The 23,755-nt window shown below is 37.3% G+C and overlaps 1 long non-coding RNA gene across 1 annotated transcript; it reads right to left on the bottom strand.

Annotated features, from left to right (window-relative positions):
• Positions 1-13: 13 nt before the first annotated feature.
• Positions 14-22,528, bottom strand: LOC128853367 (uncharacterized). Its single transcript, XR_008451878.1, has 6 exons — positions 22,434-22,528; positions 21,853-22,070; positions 16,326-16,444; positions 14,272-14,401; positions 1,655-1,721; positions 14-875 (listed from the first exon to the last, which is right to left on the bottom strand). It is a non-coding gene; the product is annotated as an uncharacterized LOC128853367 (long non-coding RNA).
• Between the last annotated feature and the right edge of the window lie 1,227 nt (positions 22,529-23,755).

Raw genomic sequence — 23,755 nt, 5'->3', positions numbered from 1 at the left:
GGGGCTTCTAATTTTAGCAGTCCAAAAATTTGTTAAAGCCTATAATTTAGACATATAGCATCAAAACTACACTGAAAGCTACTCCTTCAGCAGCCTCAGATATCCACCTCAAAGTACTTTCACAACTGGGGACACAAAACACGACAGCCGTAACTATCTCTCATTAAAGATATTCAACTGCTGTAGTTGTTGGCATTTAGACAATATCATTATGAAGACATGTAAAGAGATATGTAAAGAGATATGTAAAGGTTTGGCCCTTTATAAATTGTGGCCCTATAATATTTGCTTGGAGAGTTGGGTTTAAACAAATTCGAAGTATAACTTTACCAGAATCACATCTCATCTATTTTCAAACAAGAACCATGAACTTGGCTTTGATGGTTTTATTTGGAGGTTCTCAGTGATTTGCATTGTTCTAAACATTTCATATAAAGGTAATATCCCTTTAAGGAACAAAAAAAAAAAGCAAAGTGATAGTGTTCTGAAGGGGCAGCGCAGACCTGAGTGATGTCATTAACTGCTGTCTTCATCCTATTAGTTGAAGTCTTTCAAAATTTTTGAATTTTTATCTTTCCATGAAAAAGGGAGGACATTGAGAATCTTTGCATCAGCATTTGCAGGCATAAGATTGCTGCACATTTCTACACACTTTTTTGGACGAAGAACTGCTCAAGCTATTAATGACACTAATAAGGAAACCAATAAAAAGTATCATAGAAGTAAACAAGTAAGGAACTTGTTCCTGAAACAATCCCTCCACACTGTTAGTGAAGCAGAGTAGAGAATTCCTGTATGTTTTTCCAGCGCATACCAAAAGTTGCACTCAGATCTCCAGGGTTGTGTGTCCTGGACTCAAAGTGTTTTTACCAAACCTAGAAGAAAGCACAAGAGCCAAGTGAGTCAGAACGTTTGTCACTTAGCATATTGTAGAACCGAGGAGGTTTGACCATTGTTGCTCACTAATAATTTGGAACATGTCTGGTAAATGAGAAGCAAAGTAGTCCCATCTCAATGCCGCAACTCAGTGCAATATCTGAGTAGCCCAGGCAGAAGCGGAAGGGCCACTGCTGTGCTTTCATCCCGTTGGCTGCGAGTACCTTGCTGCGTCAAGGCCAACGCAGTGACATGAATTTACATGTGATGTTGTCGTGAAGCCTGTACAAGTTAAATCAACTGTGCCACAACTGAGCATTTCCAGTCTTCATTTTCTGTAAAGTCTGTGGCTTCCCTTTGCCACAGGCTGGTGAGGGCGCCCTGTGCCTACAATACTGACTCCTGATTTGTCGGCAGCGCATTGATTAAGATACAGATAAGCCATATGCTAGTGAACTAAACTGTTAAATGGATTTTGGGGGAAGTTCAGCTGCGAGGAATTTTACAAGTGCCAGCTCAGATTTTCCTTTGAACTGCATTAGCCATAAATATGGATTATTCCTGTAGGTCCTATATATGGAGAATTTATCTGCTTTAAAGGTTCAGCAGCAAAATATGAACATAATTATTTCCCAGCCAGATGAGTCACTTTACTAGAGACATTTTGATCATGTGACTTAGTGTAGAAAAAATAAATATTTCCATCCTTGTCTGCTTGAAACTTTTACCATTTATATAAATATATACATACATGTGCATTTACATAATATACACTTACAAAATATTGCAGATTTTGACAGCTTCACTCGTCACTTAGTTTGAACAGGAAAGCAGCAGACAGGTTCCTAAACAAAAGGATAATTCAATTTTATTACTAAAATCGAAAGTGAATTTAGTGTTTCCTACTATTTGTGAGTAACTGCTCTGTGAAAACATTAATTTATGAATATTCTTGAGGAGGTGACCACTAAGTGCTTAATAGGAACTAGCAATTAGTGTATGCAAATCAACTAAGACAGCACTATGTCAATTGCTGTTCTGCATAGAGGGATAGTTAATTTGTAAGAATACATGTTTCCAGCCCAGATTTGAAAAAGTCACGTTTTCCACTGCTGAAAACCTCGATACCTATCGTATTTGTTGTGCGTTTTATGATTACTCTTAATGCCCTTGCAAACACATGTAATAAAATGCTAACAAACCATCATCCATTACTTAATTATGTTTACCTAAATGGATAAAGTTGGGGTGGAAGGAGACTGTGGTTAAAAAATATTGTTTCCCATTTGGCAAACACAGACTAAATTTACAGCTTAATTATTCCTTGTAGTGCTGTAGAGAGATTTTCCTGTTAATCATACTCAGGTCCAGAGTTGATGTAAAAAGGAAAAAAAAAATTGTTCTTTTTTTGGTGTTGTTTTTGTAGTGAGGTTTAAAACGTACATTGACTCCCAATTAAATCCACTTCCCCTCCAGCAGGGGATTTAAATATTTGTGAGGCTTCATTGGGAACTACACAGGGAGCGTCTCTGGCAGTGATGAAACACCTTCCATAAGGCAAGACAAATATCTCGGAAAATAATATTATGGTTGCCATCGGAAACTTTGCCTATGGAAAATATCAGAATAATTCATCTTAATTAATAAAAATACCTCTATGTTTCAGTAACCAAATGCAAGAAAAATAGAGGTCCATTCCAGAAACCTTTATTCATGAGAGCGCGCCGCTAAATTCCAGAAGATCACTTGTGTGCACAATGATGCCCATGTGATTAAAGACTGCAGTTTATCTCAATGTGTTTTTCAATACTCCATGAGATCTTTTAAATTTGAAATATTTAAATAGTGTTTTTTTCAAAGCCAAATCTGTGCCAATCACCACAGGACCACCAGACATGAAAAGTCAACATCTGAAGTTGCATTTTGTAACACACTTGACTCTTCCAGCCTTTTGCTAGCCTAGGAAGTGCCTACCGAGAAGAATCATCAACCAGGCTTCATAGTATGTTCTTTAGCAGTAACCAGGCAAAAGTAATCATTACAGTAAATACATAGCAACAAGTTGCATTGAGCTTGTACAGTAACACATGAAAATATCTCCTTTTGATGCTGAAGTTTACCATTATCATAGCCATAGGATAACTTTACACCTCAGTTAGCTGCATTTGAAACAGACAAGTTGTCAAAAGATTGTTTGGTATATCTGTCCTGGCTCTAGCCAGCTGTGATTTTATTAACTTCTATGTTAAGTAGTTAATAAAATGCTTTTTGCTAAATATTTAGAAGCATATAGTATGAAGAGTTACCGGGTTCCATTTCTCACAGAGTACCCTTCAAAGCTGGCACAAAGCCTGCCTTTGTTGCATGAACACAAAAAACTCACATCAACATTTTAAAGGGTGTCTGAATTCTGGACATGCATTATTGAAGTACTTGTCCTGGTATATTTTTCTCCTGAGATTCTCATATTTTTTCCTGATATGGGAACAAGCTGTAGATTGTTAAGCACCCATAAGAAAAATAAGAAAAAGATACTTTACTCACAGAGGCTGAAAATCTGGTGGAGATTTAAGTAAGTAAACCTTAATTTTTAAAAAAACCCATTCAAATATATTACTAAGATCTCATTTATCAGCCTCAATTAATTGTTGAATTAATTATTTTTATATAGATTTGAACCTATACTACCAGGTCATTCATGTAAACTTCCATTTTGTGGACACTGGTGTAGGTCTTGGGTAGTCAATTATGAACTGTAAAACAATACCTATATTAGTAGTTCTTGAACACATCTTTGTGTCAGAACAGATTATACTTTAAGAGAAACAGCTGGAAAAGTTTTTTATTTCTATTAGAAACAAAGCAAATAGTTATTTCTGTTTTTCTTCAGATCATCATGTTCCAATTATCAATCTATAACAGCAAAGAAGTAAACACTGAGCAGTCACACCGATGTTCTTAAGGAAAGGTTGTAACCTACTGTTCTTCTGATTTCAACATACAAAAAAAAAATTCAACATACATGAATGTACAGTGCTTTAAAAGGTGCTTTCGAAGATTTTAAGAGACTTGTGTTTCCTTCATGAGAACATGCTGTATCAATGTAAAAAAAATTCTTACTGATCCTATCCACTTTAAGGGAACATTTTTACTTTTCATTAAATCATTATAAAGCAGCAGGAGCCTTTTTTAATTTTTGTTCTTAAGCTGGAAACATTCCCTAAATGAGACCCACTTTTTACAGCAGAATTGTTTTAATGTGTTTTCTTTAATTCAGCAGAAAACCATTGGAAAAATATAAATCCGAAAAGGGAGCTTTTAGGAGAACTGTATATAATGCTGGATGAAAGCATACATGTAATTGGGGGGAAAAAAAAAAAAGAGAATATAGGGAAACATTGACATTAGGGATACTTTGTATGGACTTGGAGCTTTTGAAACTCAGTACACAGTACACTACCACAAAACACAGAACCAATTCCATAGCCTTAAAAGCATTTCTGAAAGCCAACTTTCAACAAGACAAAAAAATACCAAAGTCATTACAGATCATATGTTCCCTTCAGACCAAAGCCTTTCCAGACACTGATCAAAATTTAAACAGAAGAAGAGTCAGAATAGGCTGATAGTAAAATCTGTAATAGAAAATTCATAGACTATAACTTATTGCTTTTGAAACCTGACCAGGAGGGGAAGAGGAGTTAAAAAACAGCAGTCCTTGACAAACTGTTAAATAAAAGTTAAAAATCTTTATTCTTCTCTGAAGGAAGGAGCTTAACATATTAAACTAAGAAAATACAAACCTTTAATATGTGAATTTGAAAAGCTGAATCTTTGTTCCCCAAGTTAAGTAGGTGTGCAGACATTGCCAACCTTATTTAAGTCCTAAGAATGATAATTAGGGTTGCTCTTCAGGAAAGCTCTTAATCACATGCTTACAGAAGTCGATAGCTTCAAATACCAGCCTAAGCACTTTCCTAAAATGGACCTCGCTAGGTGAACATATAAAGATTGTATGGAAAGGATCTAAATAATTTCATGCCTATTTATAGCCCAGACAAACACAAACTCTCATTTCTTACTGAGTTTTCACATGTAAAGGATTTCATTTAACTAAGGGGTTCCTGATAATAATTGGATTTTTTCAGCTGATGACATTTGCATCAAAAAGCTTATGAAATAATCGCTTCCCTCCTCCTGCTGGCCACACCATTGCTGATACAAGTTGGGATGCTGTTGGCCTTCTTGCCCACCTGAGCTCACTGCTGGCTCATGTTCATCTGCTGTCAACCAGCGCCTATGGGTCCCTTTCCACCAGGCAGCTTTCCAGACCCTCTTCCCCGAGCCTGTAGCATTGCACAGGGCTGTTGTGGCCCAAGGGCAGGACCCAACAGTTGGTCTTGATGAACCTTGATGAACAGTTGGCTTCAGCCCTGTCATCCAGCCTGGCCACATCCCTCTCTAGAGTCTACCCTCAAAAAATTTCTGAAAGAAAAGGTGCTTATGCATTTATAGAATTGAATGACTGTTTTATACATTATTTTAATCCTAGTAAATAAAAACCTAAACAAACAAAGGAATTTCCTTAATAAAAACATCAGAGCCCATGATTATACAATAAGTTTGGGGTTTCCAATAATATTAGGCAAATTCTGTACCCTGTAGGTAGTACACCTTCCAGTGAAATCAGCCGGCACAGACTGCAGGCTGGGGCTCTCAGAGAAGCAATCCAGAATTTAAGGCACAGAAAACCAAACTTTTTAACACTTACATACTTAAATACTGTGACTAGTATCGGTAGGTTTATAATCAGACGCATAACAAAGGCTAAATTCAGCATCACATATAAATTGATTTCACACCCACTTCCTAAATTTCCATCACTCTTAAATGTAAAAGCAGCGCTTGTGCCATGCTCCCACTGGTAACAAACTTGGGCTTACCTGGATCCCTGCAGGGGTTTAGGTTCTTTCATTGTCAAAGGACTGTTCACTGGGAACACTCATCCGACTACATACCTGAATGGATTCTGGCCAGCCAAGATGATGGATGTAGGGCTTCTGCTCCGCCACGTAAAGCCCTTTATGCAACGTAACCTTTGTTAACAGCAAAAGTAAAGAATTGTTAGGTGATTCCTCACACCAGCTTTCATAATCCGCCTGAGGAAGTGTGTTATGGTAGATGAGCTTTCAGCGGCGGAGGTAAGGGTTATACTTGTGGACTAAACAAGTTATTTGTCCAGTTCAAGTGGGGCTGCACAGGAAATATTTTATTAAAATACAAACAAATTTTGTTCTTTGCTGCTGTCATCTCTTTTCCTTGGAGCTGCGTATTAGTTCTCAGCTAAGCAGGTGGCTTCTTCTTTCTTCCTCTCTAGGCCTGGACCCAAGATTCCCTTCCTGTATTGGTTCTGGATTTCTTAGTGCAGACTGTATCAGCTCAGGGTTTGCTCAGGTTTGACCAGGCTTGCGTATTGAAGGCTAAGCTATATGCTTGCAGCACGGTTCAGCTGAGGATGGAGTTTGTAATTGTTCCTTGTGTTATTTTTTCGTTTTGATCAAATAAGGACTAAATACTTAGTAATAATCATAAATCTTAAATGTTTCCAAATGGGTACATAATGACTTAGAACAAAGTTACTTTGCTCTACTGTAGACTGCAATAAGTTTTAAAAAAAACCCAGCAAAACGTTAACAAAGCTTAACCTTGAATGCCTGATACACAATCAACTTATAAACAATTTCTGCCTGCAATCCTGGACACTACCTGTTGTTTTTCCACTCTTGGTCTTTATTCAAATTCTCTCTGAACTCAATGAATATTTGACAAATAAAACACAAAATAAAACTTTAGGATTAAGCCATGGCTCAGATAAATCCTACAAAACTAAACTAAAACAGTTTTGTTCTTCTAGGTATGGATTAGAGGCTGCTACACCACAGAGTAGCTTGGTGCCCCAGTTTAATACTAGACTTAAAGCAACATTTTTGCTCAATTAAAAATGGACACTATGTTATACACTAAGTCCCAAAGCGAGGTTTAGGTATGGAATAAATACCACATATGGCTTTATCAAATTCTAGTCTAATTCAATTTGTGTTACATGAAATGCATGTAGGCTGTGTTTCTACACTGTCTTACTCCATGAAATGACAATACTGGATACCAGTAAGAGCAGAGGCTTCTATAATGGGATCTTCTGCTTTTTATAACAACCCAATATAATTATTAAAATAGTTGTGTGGTGCATCTTAACTCTCAAATAGTATTGAGACACTTAGAATTTAATGAGTAATATCAATCTACAGTAATGGAAGGCATAATTCAATAGTTTCAAATAGATATGAATTCCTTATCAGTAAGCTGAAGTGGAAATTTAAATATTATTATCAGAAAATATATTGTAAGAAAAATTGTGTAAGTCTACAGTAAGATTTTAAAGTAAGATTTTAATTTATAACACTGTAAGTCTAGAATGTCTGTTTTGGTGTGGTCTCATCTCAGTCCATTGCTCCTGAGACAGAGTTCACACTAGTACGCACATATGGAAGAGATGACATTTGGATTTTCCTGTACATAGCTAATATTCCATAGAACTTGGAATTCTGAGGTCTCCTTACCTTCAAATTTGATTCATATGTTCCTGCAAGCAGGGCAGGTGAACAGAATATTGCTCACAGTGGTGTTTATAAGCTAGAATTTTGAACTTGTCAAGGCTCTACATTGAAGACTGAATGTAATTGGTCATTTCAGGTGGTGATAAATTTAGAATCAAGGCAGGGGAAAAAATAAATCTGCTTTTGAATGATTTGCACAAAACTGAACAGAGAAAAAAATGCTCCATCACTGTTGATGGAATGACTATTCTATCAAAACTGCAGTCACATTCTGTTCTATTGAGATTAACTTTACCTGCTGAATGTTGTGAAATTTATTTCAGTGGCCTATGACCACCATATATCAGCATCCGACCCTTATCTATATAAAACAATAAGCATGAGCTTAAGGCTGTCTTAAAGGCTGTCTGAGAGATGTATATTTACTGACATATAACCTGACTAAAGCCAAACATCATTACCCCTGTGACTGATTGGAGGGCAGCCATAACTTAACAGTTTTATTTCCCTTCTACAGCTGAGCTCCTTGACCATGCTGGCTGAGCTGACACGGCATTTCAAGTCTTGTTACCAGCTCAATGGGTCTCTTATTCGAAAAAAAACAAAAGGGAGGGGGAGGGGGAACTAGAGAAGGAAAAGAAAAGGCATCTCTTCATTTAGTCTCTCCATCTTGATCATTGCTGATGGGCTATCAATAATTTCAACTTGGTTAAGCAGTTGACTGAAGGTTAAATAAATTCTTCCTGGTTGTTTGCACAATCGTACCTGAATTCAAGAATTTAAATTTGAAGCAGATTTCTTTTTGGGTGCTTGTTGGAAAATTCGTATGGAGTCAAAAAGATAAGAAAAGGAATTATTTCGCTGAAGAAGAACAAGAACAAAATTAAAGTTGATGGGGCAAAGCAACCATGCTTTGAAATTTCTGAAAGGAGATCTAAAGGCATAGTAAAATGCTTCATATATGTATCTACATATGTATACACCAATTTAGATGAGGAAAGCAGGAACAGAGGTCATTGGTAATCCTCCAGTCAGAAGGATTTTGTCCAACTGCTTTAATAGATTGTTAAAGTCTAAGAACAGCTATCCGTGGATTCATGAATGAATGATGATTTTAAAAGAAAATAAAATGGGTCATGCCATTTTGCCTGCAATGTATTCAATTATCTTGCACACTACTATTTTGACGCCCAGAGAATTATTTACAGCAAGCACAACTACCTACGTGTCTCAGCCAATGTGTACTAATATGCTCTTAATAATGCATTCTGTGGACTCAGCATTTCTCTTACTTGCATCAGCTTTATTGTTTATGTAAGTATTTACTTCTCAGGAGTATTTCTGTATTATTTCAGTACAAGGAGCTCTGAGCACAATATGAATCAAATACACACGCTTTCACATTTAGCTGCAGTAGGGTGATTTTGGAACAAACACACTCCTTGTTACTGAGACACAAGGAAAATGCACACTGAAATTTGTCTAAAATAATCAGAATAGTTAATATTAAGTTAAGCACTTAAATAGCAGGTGGTGTCCTGTTAAAGGAGGAAAAGACTTATGTTTATGGAGACTCATATAGTTGCTTTGCCTCATACAGGTTTAAGGTATAGTCTACTTTTACACAGCAGTTGATTTTTCATAATCAGATTACTCACATTTTCAGTAGTTTGCTACCGAAAGAGGGTGAGCCAGTTTGGAGAGAGAAGTCAGGTTCAGGTCACAAATCCTGAGTGCAAAATATGCACATGTATGGTTACCCCACATAGCAAGCACCTCGATTTGCTTCCTTCACCTTTCATTGTCTGATGTAAAGAATTCCTAATACCTACAAATAAAATTTCCAAAGATTGAGAAAAATTAAGCAATAATGCAGACACGTGAAAGGGTGAGAGAAAAAGTTTCAGAAAGTTTTCCCTTAGAGGTTTTCAAAGCTGGATAAAACCCCAAATAACCTGGTCTGATCTCACAACAGTCTAAATCTACCCTCTTTTAGTTTAAAATCATTACTCCTTATCCTATGAACTAATAAACTTTTTACTGTGAAAAAATAATTTCCTCTACAAAAATAATTCCTAATTTCAGTCTAAAACTGCTAGTTTATTCATCAACCAGTGTCATCAATATGACACTATGTCAGTAGCTTAGAAAATACTGTCCGTACAAAACAGTAGGCTGCAAACACCTGGTGATATATCTCAGTAACCTGGCAAAGGCCACGCAAATTGCTCATCATCTCATACGGTTTTACAAGTTACAGCCTCATGGCAGCAACCTCTGCACAACTGGAATTACTGTGATAAAGACGTATATAACTGGGATAAAGTGATCATTTATGAAACATTTTTTGAAAGCAAAAAGGACACACAATAATGTGTGTTAACAAACTCTTGACCTTACAAATTCCACATACACAGTATCAGTATTGTCACATGTAAGCTATGTAAAGAGCGCATGACTGGACAAATTACCGCTTCCAATTACAGTCACTTTCAAAAGAAACCAACACTGAGCAATGGAATGCAAAAAGGACACCTCACCACAACTGCATGCTGTATTTGAGGGTTTGGTTCTTTTCTTTAAGCCCTTTTGGGAAGACTGCTATGGAGCATTCATCGGTTTCCAACACAACCAACCTCTATCTTGAACTTTCTTACACTATATTACATGCTGACTTGGGCTTTTTATGAAATCTCGTTGATCTTTGGAGGCATTCAGAGATTTTAGATTGTTAGAAAAATATACTCCTCTAATACGTTGCCCACTTTGAAATTAAATTCTGTAACATGATAGTTTTCAAAGTCGTTGATTTATTAGAGCTTGGAAGCAATAAATTAATCTCTTGCCTGGCTTTGCTTGCATGCGCAGCTTTTGCTTTACCTATTAAATTGTCTTTATCTCAACCCAGAAGTTCTTTCACTTCTAACCTTCCAGTTCTCTCCCCCATCCCACTAGGGTGGGGAGAAGCAAGTGGCTGGCTGGTGATCAGTTGCCAGGCAGGGTTAAACCATGAAAATATGTTATTAATAAGAAAAAAAAGTCCATGAAATTATTTTCTTCTTCCCCTGCCCAGAGACCCTTTGCCAGGGAGGATGCTCCAATTCTCACCTATTTCAAAATTAGCAATGCATCTTGCAAAATCTCTACATGTAAAGAAAACTTAACACAGGAGGCGAAAATCAGATTATCTGTGAGAAAAGAAACATTGTTTCTTTGTCAAATTCCACCTTCCTTTAATAGTCTCTCAGCTGTCAACTTAATGGCAGCTTGATTTTGCACTCAGCATAACTGGGGACAATTCCTATTCCAATCTACTTTATGTTTATCTCCTAATCCAATGACAGAATTTGTCTCCTTTGCCCACAAATTTTGGGACTAGAATTTATCCACCAGTAGGTTTCATTCCAGAAAGGTAAATTTAGGTGGACTTGTAATGTCTTTGTTTATCCAAAGAATTTAAATATATTTAAAGAACTCGAAAGCAGATTTAATTTAAGAGAAAAGTAAGGCCATTATATAAACAGCAGCAGATCTCATCCAGAATGTGTCACATAAATATCATACTATCAAACAAGAAATGTAAATTATCATACATACTCTATAATTGAAAAGTGTATTATACATTAGTGAAGTCACCCATTTATCTAATCATAATCAGTTCCAATAAAATCTCATTTAGGAAAGTTGAGTGTAGTTCAGGGTGGATGGTTATGAGGATATCAGTCATGCGAGTATGCACTGAACCAGTTTTGAAAGGTAGTTCTTATACATAGAAATCTAATTATTGGATACCTCATGAAAGAAACTAATACTGCTTTGGGCTAAAACTGTGCATTCACTACTAGAAGTGAGTACATTGAATAACTCTATTTCGAATAACGCTTTAAGGAAATTTGTACTCGAGATTTTACATTTGCAAGAAGTCATTACAAGAATGACATGATGTTTAATGCTAAAAAAAAAAAAAGGTTCAAAAGTAGGGGAAATCCTGATATATCATTTGAAGTTTCTAATGATGTACAGGTTGGACCCAAACCTCACGTGCTTGGTTTTATAAATCCAGCCTTTCAGTAGGAGAAATTTGGTTTGACCAAACATATCAAGTCGGTTACAAAACGAGGTAAAGTGTAACTATTTTCTATCACTGCTGCCCTTCTACTATAGCATTTCAGATAAAATAGGCTCTAGACATGAGTAATAAGACATGAAACAGACTAATTTTGCCGTTCATACTGTACATGATTCCAAATGAACTGCAGGAAAGTTTGCTGTCTCAGTTTCAACAAAAATCAACTTAGAATCTAACAGTAAAGCTGTATGAATAAAACGTATAACATGACTACAGCTAAAGAAGCAGTCCATGATGAATACCTAATTTGGTACCATTAGCCTCTTTGGAAATTATCAATAATGATTTTTTTCTTCTGTTCCTCCATTTATTGTGCACAGCTGCTCACCTAATCACTTGCAAAAACTTATCTTAACCTATGGATTATTTATTATACATCTTCTTCCAACAGTAGTAACCTAAGCTATACTAATTTTATCTCTGCTACATGTTCCAAACCTTAAATTTTCTATATAGCTCATCCCCATTCCATTTTGAATACTCACGTACATAGATTCTGATGGCAATATTTGCAAGCAGACATATTCGAATCACTTTTGAATATTTCAGTAGCAAGGAGCGTAACCACCAACCATCTAAATGTTGATCATCAATATGGGGCACAAGAAGTGAGAAAACATACGCTTAACAAAAAGAGTATCCATATACCATCTTTAAGAATTTTTGGTACTTCCTAAGCTCCAGGTATAAGCTTCCATCAAATACTGCAGTTCCACCTTATTTCTTATATTGTGATGTGTTTGTTTCATCACAAAAGCCAGTGGATTCTGTACAAAGGGGTTTCTTAAAAAGAAAGTGTTCCACTGCTGGAGAGCTATGTCTAAAGAGATCAGGAGATGACAAGGTGCAGGAGGAATGCTACATCCAGTATTTTCTACCTAGAATTTAGTTTCATTCTCTGACTGTCCCAAAAGCCTTAAGAGACTTTCTTCTTCTTCTTCATCTCAGCCAGTAAAAAAATACTACTAATATACTAGTCTGAGGATCAACTCTTGTAACAGTATCCTGAAAACTTCCTGCTTAGTATTTTGGTCTCGTTTGATTCTGGAAGATTCAGCTTAACAGAGGGTATGGAAGACCACGCTTAAAGCCTGCAGATGTTGTTCACTCTGAATACCCTCACAATCCCTAGAGAGAACACTTTGCCATCCCAGCAGCATCTGTGAACTTTGAAGTGTTTAATTTAAGAAAAATAATTCCACAGTAGAAAAACTTTCTGTGAAGATATGCAGAAAACTAAAACTTCCTTACTGTCCTCCTTCCCAGTTCATACCACTTAGCTTAAGCCAGCAGTGAACAATTTTGACGTATGCTGGGCTTCAGCCAGGAGTTTAAATGAGTATATGTGATTTAGTTCATATTTCCAGGCCTCCGTATTAAATACCTCCCAGTTCCATCTTGCCTAATATTTGATCCAGCAAGTTTAATGACCATTCCTTCATTAAACACTACAAGCTTTTTAAGACCTTGGCAGTGCTGCATTTCATTCAATAACCTAGTGCTGCTACAAAGTCAACACTGAGTGCCAAGTTAATCCCTCGTGTCCACTAATTATGTCCAGTGCTGCAGCTTCTTGGGTGAGCCTGAATCGCTGGGGAGGTGCAGGATTTCCAGGCCAATGGATTCAGCACTCCAGCTATATCTCATGTCTTGACACTAGATGTCAGCGAAGGGTAATTGTTGTCTCAATTTAGAGGCCAGCCCAGGTAGCTACTAGCAACCTCTGTTAATGTTTTATAGCAAAGGTGAAGTATAGCTTAATACAAGCATCTGACATATATTACAATAAAAAAGGATATAGTTGTCTAGTGTTTTTAAAGTCAGTCGTAAAAGATGAATAATGGTGCAGTTTAAAGCTAAAAGACAGCTGCCAAGCTGAATGGCCATGATGGATGTCTAAACACCCACTGTAGAGAAAACCTGTTCCCTAGAGACCACCATCCAAAAAATTAATTACTACAATTCAGCATCTTTAAATGTGCCACTTAATATACTGCCACCATAATTAAATTTCCAGCCCTGTGACCTTGAGACCATTTCCTGAGATAATAAATGAGATCAAGGTTTAATCGATGCAGATGCAAGTAGAAACTGTCCGAGGAAGCACAAAACCATCACAATATAGTCAAGGTCAGGAAAGAAAAACCAAGTGAAGCTGCGAATCAACACTAATCGCTTTCTTATGATAAAAGATGTTTATTTTAATTTGCTTTATTTGCAAACAACAGTTCCATTGTATACTCTCTGACAGCAGCTTTTAAACTCTAACCACAGATGAAGTCAGTAGAGGGCATATTTGCCTCCTTGCAGATAGCACTTTTTGCAGAAAATGAAGCCATATTCAGGAGCACGCTGAGATCCGATAACTAAGCTCATCACACATCAAACGATACAAAGACAAGAAACAACGGACTGCTTCAGGTACACTCCTTCCTGTCTAATGCAAGAAACCAAACAAAAAAGAAGAGGCTTTGGGTAGAGATACAGAGATGCAAGCGCTATTGTGTGTCCTTTTCTGAGTTGAAGTGAGAGAGTCTCTGCAGATAATTCAAGTGTCCTTAATCATATGCTGTTACAGAAATTAGAACTAGGTGATGGTAGGGGGAGCTTACGTTAAAAAAAAAAAAAAAGTAACTTTTTGAGACTGACCTTGTGTAGAGGTAGGTTTCCTTTCCTCCCAGGAAGTATGGAGGGGAAATAAAAACGTGTTCTGACACATAAAACATCGGTACTTTAAAAAGCATAGAAGCCATCGGTAAGAGGACAGAGAGATAAAATCCTGTGAAACAAAGTAGACAATAGACCTTAAATAATAGTACTTGGATATATTATTTTGGTTAAATAGGTATTAAACAACAATATTAATCCTTTCAATATCAAAAATATTAAATTATGAACCACTATACATTCCAAGGTTAAAATGTAACCAATATAACAGAAACAACATCTATAAATATCTTGAGCAAATCCAGGGGGTGGGGTGATATACAAAACTCCAGTGATGTCAGACACAAAGATTATAGAAAACCCTGGACTTACCAGTGTGGAGTGATTTCAATGTGCAAAAATTTGTATCAAAACCAAAAGAGGACAAAAAAGAACAAGTCCAGTGACCATCAGGGATTAGAGCTTTCCAGTTACAAAGGTGCTCAGAAGACATGGTGCAGGGGGGGAAATAACATCCAGGCTGCTGCAATGTAACATTCGCTTTCCTTAAAGTTTCCAGACATAACTATCATTAGGGCACGTTTTCTGAGATATGAGTCACAGGACTGTGCCATATACATAGCTAACATTCATGTTAATCCTGCGAGCGTGGATGAGCATGTGTAGAACCTGAAGACACACTGGGGACAATTAAGACTATTATTTCCCAGTCAAAATCTAGCAACTGCCTTTGAGAAGGGGAAAGTCTTGGTAAAACAGCTATCATGTCTACAAAATGATGCTGCAAAATCAGTTTGAGAACTCAATTCAGCTGTAACTTTGCAAGATAGGTAGTACTAGTGTGGGGGAAAAAAACCCCAAAACCCCAAGGTATTACCATCTCAGAGCAAAGACTTCTGGGGGATGGAAATAAACAGTAGAATTTTACTTGATTTAGGCTGAGGCAATACTATACTGGAAATTAAACCAACATTTGTTGAAACTTGTAGATGACCTGCCTTCAGTCTAATGCAGTCAAAGAAGGGTTTAAATGATCTACTGAAGTTAACACTTTCAAAATTTCCGTGGACTTTTGGATGTATGCTTGTGTTTGTAGATAAGCTGGGAAATTCACTCTGCCTGATGTGAAACTTTTCCTCCTGTCATTCTCTGTGTACTAGTAAGGCCTTCAGAGAGTGAAAGTAATGGGAAACAAAGTGTCTCCTCTTATCTGACAGGCTAGTGCTGTAAATAATGCACTCTTCTAACACCATTCTCAAGAAGTCACATTGCATGACCGATGTCATGCAAATGCCAAAGACTGCCAATACTGGTAGCTTCCATCCTTTCTTATTGAAAGATCCATTCAGATGCATCAAGACAACATGAAGGCTATTTCTGATAAGAACAATGGGCAGTTTCAAAGGAGACTAGGCAACATTTCAATTACAAATTTTTATTTTACATTTTTAGCCTAATTTGGTCTCTTTGTGATAAACAAGATGTTTTACATATGCCTAGTAGGAATAATTGATAGTTCATGCTTCTGTGTGTTATACTTGTTAAAATATTTGCATTTAAAAGCAAAGTTGGACTTTAGCTCTAGGCTACGTACGTGTCTTTCCTAAGGAGTCTCAACTAAAAGAAGCATTTTGAATTATAATTGTCTTCCAAATCTCAAATTAAGAGAGACAGAACACTGTTAACCCTTCACTTAAATCACTTATCCATGTGAAAACAAATTGTGATTTAGGGAAGTTGACTGGGCACCTAGCAGATAGGCTGGAGTCACTTGACTCCTCCTACATTCACTCAGTAAGATTAGACAGATGAGTAAAGATTACTTATGCTGCAAAGAGATGAAAGATCAGGCCTAAAGTAATTACAGCATTCGAACACATGTATTTCATGAGGAGATCAATTTTACAGTTAAAAACTTTATAGCTTGATTCAGGAAAGCAAATCACTTAAACTTTGCAGAAAGTAGTAATAGATTATGAAAGAAGAGGTTCTGTTTTCAAAACACTTTCCAAACTCCTCACACAAGCATTTCTTACCTTAAAAAAGATGTGTCACATAGCATGCGTCTTGTATTGGCCTTAGGGAACTTTTCAACATATGCACAACAGAAATACAGAATACAGAGATGCAAATCAAGAGGTTTTGGCTGAGGCACCTGTAAAAAAGAATATAACATTTGAAGGCTAAGAGTTTCAAAAGTCACTTGTTACTTTTCCATGTCTATCTTTGTTATGTGCATGTGGACGCATCAAGAATACTCCTTCTCAAGAGGATGAGGACGCAGAAACAGTAAGACTTTTCCTACTCATAGACTCTTATAAAATACTTAGAACTCAGCACTGCAAAACTGTAGCATAAAATTATTAGTTGCTTTTCAAAACACACCTAGTTGTTTTTTTCATTTGAGTTTATTGATAGCAACGAATGAACATGCAAAGTATCAGAATAAATTCACATCTTAACTCATAATTTGCATAGCTTTTAAAATCTGAGTATTCACATGGCTATACTCATTGTACATAAGGTCACATCTTATTGTAACAACCTTCATTTTAAGGGTACAGCGGACAGAAGGTGACGCTGTGTACAACAGGTTGTGAACTGTTGACAAAGCTGTACAGTGCTGACCACGACTTGCCATCCCAGCTTGCTGGCAGCCAGCTGCACTCCTCACAGCTACAGTCCAACACAGCCGCCTTTGCTCAACCTGGCAGAACTTTGCAGCTGCAGCAGAGCTGGCTCCCCCTATGCCTTCCCGCGCTCAAGCGTTCTCGCTACAGATTTTGTGCCAGATCTCTGCTATTTTCGTCTCTCCTGTTTACTAGCTCTTGCTCCAATAAAAAGGAAAAAAGGGAGGAAGGTGGGGAAGCCAGCTGGGCCATTGCCTTCCTCCTGAGGGAACCGCTTCCAGAGGCAGAGCAGAGGCGAGCAGTTGTCACATCTGTGCAGTTCTGGAGTACTGGGTGCCTTCGATTGGGGGCTGACCAGAGCTTCACTATCAGCTGCATAGGAGATTTACGTTAGTCAAGACAGAGCCTATAACCACACTCAGCATTAAACAAAGTGCGACTAAAGCCCAGGAAAGAGAGAAACTTTGCATTCATGCGCTGATGTCATTCTGTTTTGTCATTTATTCTCTGAAAGCAGAGGGATTTGCTTTACTAGTTCATACTTTAATTTTCACGAGAACATTACTGTTATTACTGTTAGATGGCAAATGAAGTCCGTGATATTAAAAAATAATGTATGGGAAGAGCAGAGTCCAATACAGTTAGCAAACACATCACCTAGAAAAAGAACTGAGAATGAAGTAACAGCCTGACCGTATCAAGGCATCAATTCCCTACTTCTGTAGCCACAGAAAGACATACTAATTTTTAAGATTATTCTGGGATACACTGGGGAAAAAACAGAGCAGATGAAATAGTTTGTAATGTTATTCTTTGGTCAAGCAAAATGACATCAATATCTGTATCAGATACTATATCCAGCTGATGGACTTGCCTACAGCATCCCAATCACAAAATGAAGCTTTAATTAGCTTCAAAATGCTTAACTGTCCTTGGCAAATACGAGCACCAGCATGTTTTTCTGGAGTGAGAGACTTTTTATTAATAGGTTCCTGTTCCACGTACTACACTGGAGATGAGAGAACTAAGTGCTTACAGTGAAACAGTAGGGAGGCTTATTAAATCAATACACATCTGTTAGATAATGGGCTCTAAGTCAAGAATGTTAAAATGTTGCTTGTTTGGCAGTGTTTTCCTACAGCTATTCCCTCGTTGAAGGATCCCCTCCAGAGCTGACCATCTATTTTGTAGTGTTAGTTCCTAACAAGCATATCCAAATGTCTCTGCCAAATGGGAAAGATTCTCCAGAAATCTCAGACAATGTTCTCAAGTATGCCAGCAAGATGCTGTGAAGTTTAAATCTCTGAAGTTTAAGGTTAAGGCCTTAAGAATACTAAGAAAGAATGAGAGCCAAAAAATCCCTATACTACTTGCAATGCACATGTAACAATTTCTAATGACATCTTGAAATATCTGCAAAATTAGATGCAGATATATATTAATATATAAACATAAAACATGTTAAGGTGTTAAATATATTTTATGACACGTACTGTTGGGACGTGTATCTCCTTCTGGTGATGTCACGGCTCAGTCAGCAGGCATGGGGCTACTCTATGTTCAACTTCCCCCTTCTAAAGTCACACTAAGTCACTTCCCAGTCTGTGCACACTCTTATCTTTTGTCTGTCTTGCTTATTTTGTTGCTACAAATAGCGTGAGGCAAAAGTTGCCCCTTGCAGTATCTATGAAATGTTCAGCAATTTCATTCAGAGCCCCTAGGCACTACCGCAATAAACATGAATAAAATAATATTTACCCAGTTAGACATGGGTAAATATTTTACCTTTACCACCTTAAACTAAACACACAGCTCAATTCTAAACTAGTGTGCCTATACGCGCGCAGAATGTAACAGTACAGAAACATAAACATGAATACATTTTTAATAGATGTGACCGTAATGAATAGGAGCCTGTGCAAATAAAGTAAGATGCTCTGAAAAATGATAGAGAATGCAGAGAGATCAGCTTATGTCTATGAAACATCACTCACCCGTTTTATTTCCGTGCCATGAATCAATTTGGCTGCTTCTGTAATATTTGAATTAATGATTTACAGACATGTTAATGTTTTTTTCTACAGTGGAAAACATAAACCGGAAATGTACATACAAGGCTGTCATCTACTGACTCACCAAGGTAATTCCCGATGTAGTGGTTTCAGCGATAGCACTGAGCATGTGCAGAAAAAAATAAAGGATGGCTGATGTTTGCACTCTAAACAGTGTGAATCATAACATGATATCAATATTAATCTATCCCTTATAAAGATCTTAAGACCTTTTCATTTAATGAATAAGATACTGCACAACAATATAATCTGTACTTTTCCAAATTAGCCACAAACCATCTGGCTTCTCTCCAATTACTTGATTTTTATTTTTTTTCTATATCTCTAAATGTTACTGACCTAAAAAAGATTTCATCAAAGGCTGCTGGAATCCTAACCCCTCCAGCAACTATTAAATTGGTCCACTCTGTGTCCTATGCTGACAAATCATTATACTCCAGAGCCTTACAATCCACGGTAGTATCTCAATTAAAGACAAAGATGAAGCAACAGTATACCAAATTCATCCACCCATCTAAATATTACTTTATTCTTAAATAAAATAGAAAATGTATATACAGCGATCCCGGGTTGGTCATTGCTAAGTCCACTGGTAACAGAATGCTGTTTCTGCAGGAGCCAATCAAGTGGTTTCAAATCAACAGTTTATAAAGTTACGTGAAGTGTCCTGCCTAAGTTAAATGACATTGGAAACAGCATGCTCTTCCCTTCTTATGTCCTCTTCCAATCTGCACTAAGCAAACTGCATTTGTGCATAGCTTTTACTTCAGAGTTTGCCTTGACAAGTATTCTGCTTCATCAGTGAAGACTGGCTCACAGAGGCAATGGCAGCCAATGTTTGTGTCAAAGAACTTGGCAGATGCAACACACACACTAACTTCACCAGCAAAGTGCTGAACTAATTACTAGCTAACCTAATTACCGATATAATTACTGACAAGCCGCTGATCTAGGAAGGTTAGTTAACCGTAGGCTTAGTTATTTCCACTGGTTCTATCCTTCTGAAATACTGCAGAGGTTGATGGAAACCATTGCCTTTAGATCAGATTCCAGTATCAGAATGTAATCAGTTGCCTATCTAACCCATCCAGTGGGCCACTTCGTGCATTTCAAGACACGATTACTTTCATCCACCACATGTGGGCTGCTCTGTTGGCTTGTCACACCTAAAACAGGGTCAATAAAACGTATTTGCCATGGTTGCCAAGGAAGGATAATTTTTAACTCCAGCAAAGGCGTACTCTAGCTGCTAGACAAACATTAATTAATTAATCTCACTCTTTCTAAGTGCAAGCCAGATACGTACATTAATGCTGACAATTCCCCCAAACTGGGACAGTGTAGCTTTAACAGTTTACCTCCATCTTTACAGTTATCTTAAGCTGAGGTTGCTGTCTAGGATCTTTACTTGTTCTCTTAAAAAGGAAACTATAGTTTTAATACTGGAATTTTTATTTGATTCCGAATAAGCTTTTCTGAATCAATGTGGTGTTCCCTGTATCAGTGCGTCAAATCTCATACTGAACTTTAAGTTACCTTCCCAATAGATCTGTACAGAGAAACTCAGCATTGCATTCCAGTCTGTGCAACAGGAAGCCTTAGAAAACGGCTGTTCTTCTTCTGGACATGTTTTTTTGGCTGTAAGACTGTCAAGCTATTTCTTTCCCATCTGGAGTTCAGAGCTAGTTCTTCTAATAGTAACAGCATTTTGCTGCTATTGATACGGGAGCAATAAATATTTACATAGTAGGTGTAAAGTTTTATCATAAACACACTTCTCTGGCATAGAACTCGCATCAGCTCCGAAGGCCTTTGGAACAAGCATCGATTCTCACTGCTAAATTAATTTGAATTACGTTATTGTCTGTAAGGCAACAGCACAATACCTACTCTGAAATCCTTACCATATCAATCTTCTTTAAATTTAGTATCTTAATATGACCCATGACTTAAGTCACCTTTTGTACTGCCTTCTGTTTGATTATAATTTTATCTATTAATCATGTTAATCCAATAGAATCTGCCTTAATCAAATGCAAGTCAATTACCCACTTCGTCAAATTATATTTTTAATGAAAGACATTTTTTAAGATTGAATACCAATTAGGGATGTGTTTAGGGAAGTGTGGCTAGCTTTAGAGCATGGGAACACTTTACTCTCTACTGAGAAAGTAGTTTTCACATCCACTTCCAGGTCAAGTAGTTTCAAGAACACTTCTGAACAGACCCTAAAATCACAGCAGACAGTTGTTCCCTATGCACATGGGCACACTGCCCCACCTAAATAATAACCACATGATTGCTCTCTGATCACAGAGAGGAATTAGACCAGATAGGCTTTAAAGGACAGCCCATGACTTGCTACGTGAGAATTAAAACAAAGAAGAAGGCTACACTGGCCAATGGTTGTAAACCTGAGATATGACAATCAAATGTACCAGCCTGTGCCTGGGTATTCAGATCCTCGACCCCCAAAGGCTGACTCAGAAAAGCTTCCCTGAGTGTAACAGCAAATTTTCTATCTCTTTCATTCCTCTGCAGCTGAAACACAGAATAGCAACCTCTATATTTTCAGGCATTTGCGACCCCATTTGACCAACTTCCATGAAATCCTAAACCAAATTCAAACTAAGGAACAATATGCAAAAATGAGTTATGCTTTCTTTCTTTTTCCTGTATGATCACACATGAACATGAAGAGTGATTCATCTGACAGGATAAGAATTCTGACTGCTCAACACAGCAAATCCAGCCAAATATAACGTAAAAAGATCATCTTCACCTCTCTTTGCTTTCTATTCCAATCTCTTCAGTTCTGATTAGTTGAGTGTCTTGAAGCCTCTCCCATTTGACTTTCTTACCTGACAGCTCCAGGGAACCTTCTGAGAGCAGCGGCTTAGTCTGCAGGCAGGTCCACGTACCAGCCCTTTCAGTAGTCCAGAATCCGGTCATTCATCCCAATATTCTTTCTCCGTAGTATTTACAGAGTATAAAATTGTCTGACTGCTAAATCAGACACCTCTAGTTATGTTATATTTATATTGCACCGAGGTCCTAATGGTACTATTATACAAAAATTCTGCAGGGAAGAAGGGATGTTTGATGTTAAAAGACAGACAGACGTAAATGCAGCGTGTGCACACAAACATTTCACTGGCAGCAATAGTACAGACTCAGAGGTTCATTAAAACAAAGACCAAGACAATGTTCTTCAGATATTTACAAATCTGCAAAGCACATCTAGCATAAAGTCACCTGAAGCACGTACGGCTCCGGTTCCCACCCAGCATGCAGGATACGCACAAAGCCCCAGTTCTAAGCTCTCACTTGCAGAGGTTTGTTTGCTTCTGATACACTAACTTGCCTAAAAAGCTGTATGCAAAGTCAGCAGTCCAACATGCAGGATACCAAAAGGCGCCGCAAAGTTTCACAACATACTCACCTGGGCAAGAGAAGATCTCCCTTAATATTTGGAGAGGTTCGTAAAGCTGCCTGAGGTACCTGTGCCCGTATCTAGGTGAAAGGACAGTAGCATTAAAGTGTGTAAAACTAGGCAAATAATTGGCTTAATTGAAGGCAAGGTATTTAGCTCCTACTATTGCTTTTATTTAGGAATCCATTCCAGATTTTCTTCTGAAAGCTAACTAGTTTTCAACTCTTTTTGCCTTTTTTTTTTCTTTTTCTTTTTTTCATTGGTTTTATTCCCCAGCTGGAAGTGCTTGATCAGCTTCACTAGGCCTTGAGTAAGACAGTGACCAGGATCAAACCTTCTAGACTCTAAGAAAAATAACACGACTGTTTGCATGAGAGCCAGGGATTACAGAAAGGAAAGACCATCTTCACGGTAGTTGTTCCTCTCTCCTATAAGCCTCATTTTTCCTTCTGGGGATGTGGCAACTTGATCCTTGGTCCTGTCTTAAAATATTCTGGTTTTCAATGCAAACATTTGATATATGATGCAATTAATCTGTTATCTAAGTGGAGGATGCCGCTTGACTAAGGTCATTCAACACTGAGCTTTTAAAGGACATTTTATAACTCCTAAGACAGTGCTTTCTTTCTAGGAAGAATTTTAAAACTTTGTTTCAATATTTATGTCACATAGCTGATTAGAAAGAAGTCTTATCGGAGAGTGTGGCTGCTTAGCTTCTCTTGATTAAACAGAGTACTTGGAAGACAACAGCTTTTCAAACTTTGTATTTGCGTAGCAAAGTAAACCCTGGGAACGTAAAGGACTTGGTGAAGTATTGTAAAATACTGAATAAGATAAAGCACAAAATACATGTTGTCTGCAGATACACTGAAAACAGAAAAGGAATATCTCAAAGAATCTAACCTTTATAAGTTTCTTCTGTTTCATTATCAGTGACAAACATCTTCCTAAAGATGACTAAAGAAGTCATCTTGCATTATATTACTAATCTCCAACTTGATTTAAATTCAAAATCCTACACACATTCATCGAGTATGGCTTTCCTGCACTGACTTTCCTATACAGGAATTTTTTTAATCATTGTGTCAATGCAATTTCTAAGATGAGAATTAAAACAACGTGAGTTTAAAAACTGTTTTAATGTCCTAAAGTCTTTAGCATTAAAAAAAAAAATCTAGTAGTTTTAATTAGCTGTTAATTTAATCTCAATAAATGTTAAGCAACAGAGACACTCAGGGCTTCTGAGAAAAATTATGCCAGTCAGCCAAATTCACTCACTAAACTGATTGATGGCAGGTAACATAGTAAACAATCTATTTTCTAGCTCCTAA

Source organism: Cuculus canorus, chromosome 12, assembly GCF_017976375.1.
Source record: "Cuculus canorus isolate bCucCan1 chromosome 12, bCucCan1.pri, whole genome shotgun sequence".
In the NCBI taxonomy this organism is placed as follows: Eukaryota; Metazoa; Chordata; class Aves; order Cuculiformes; family Cuculidae; genus Cuculus; species Cuculus canorus.
Note: the sequence above shows the minus strand (reverse complement) of the source record. Positions and strands in the feature narration are given on the sequence as shown.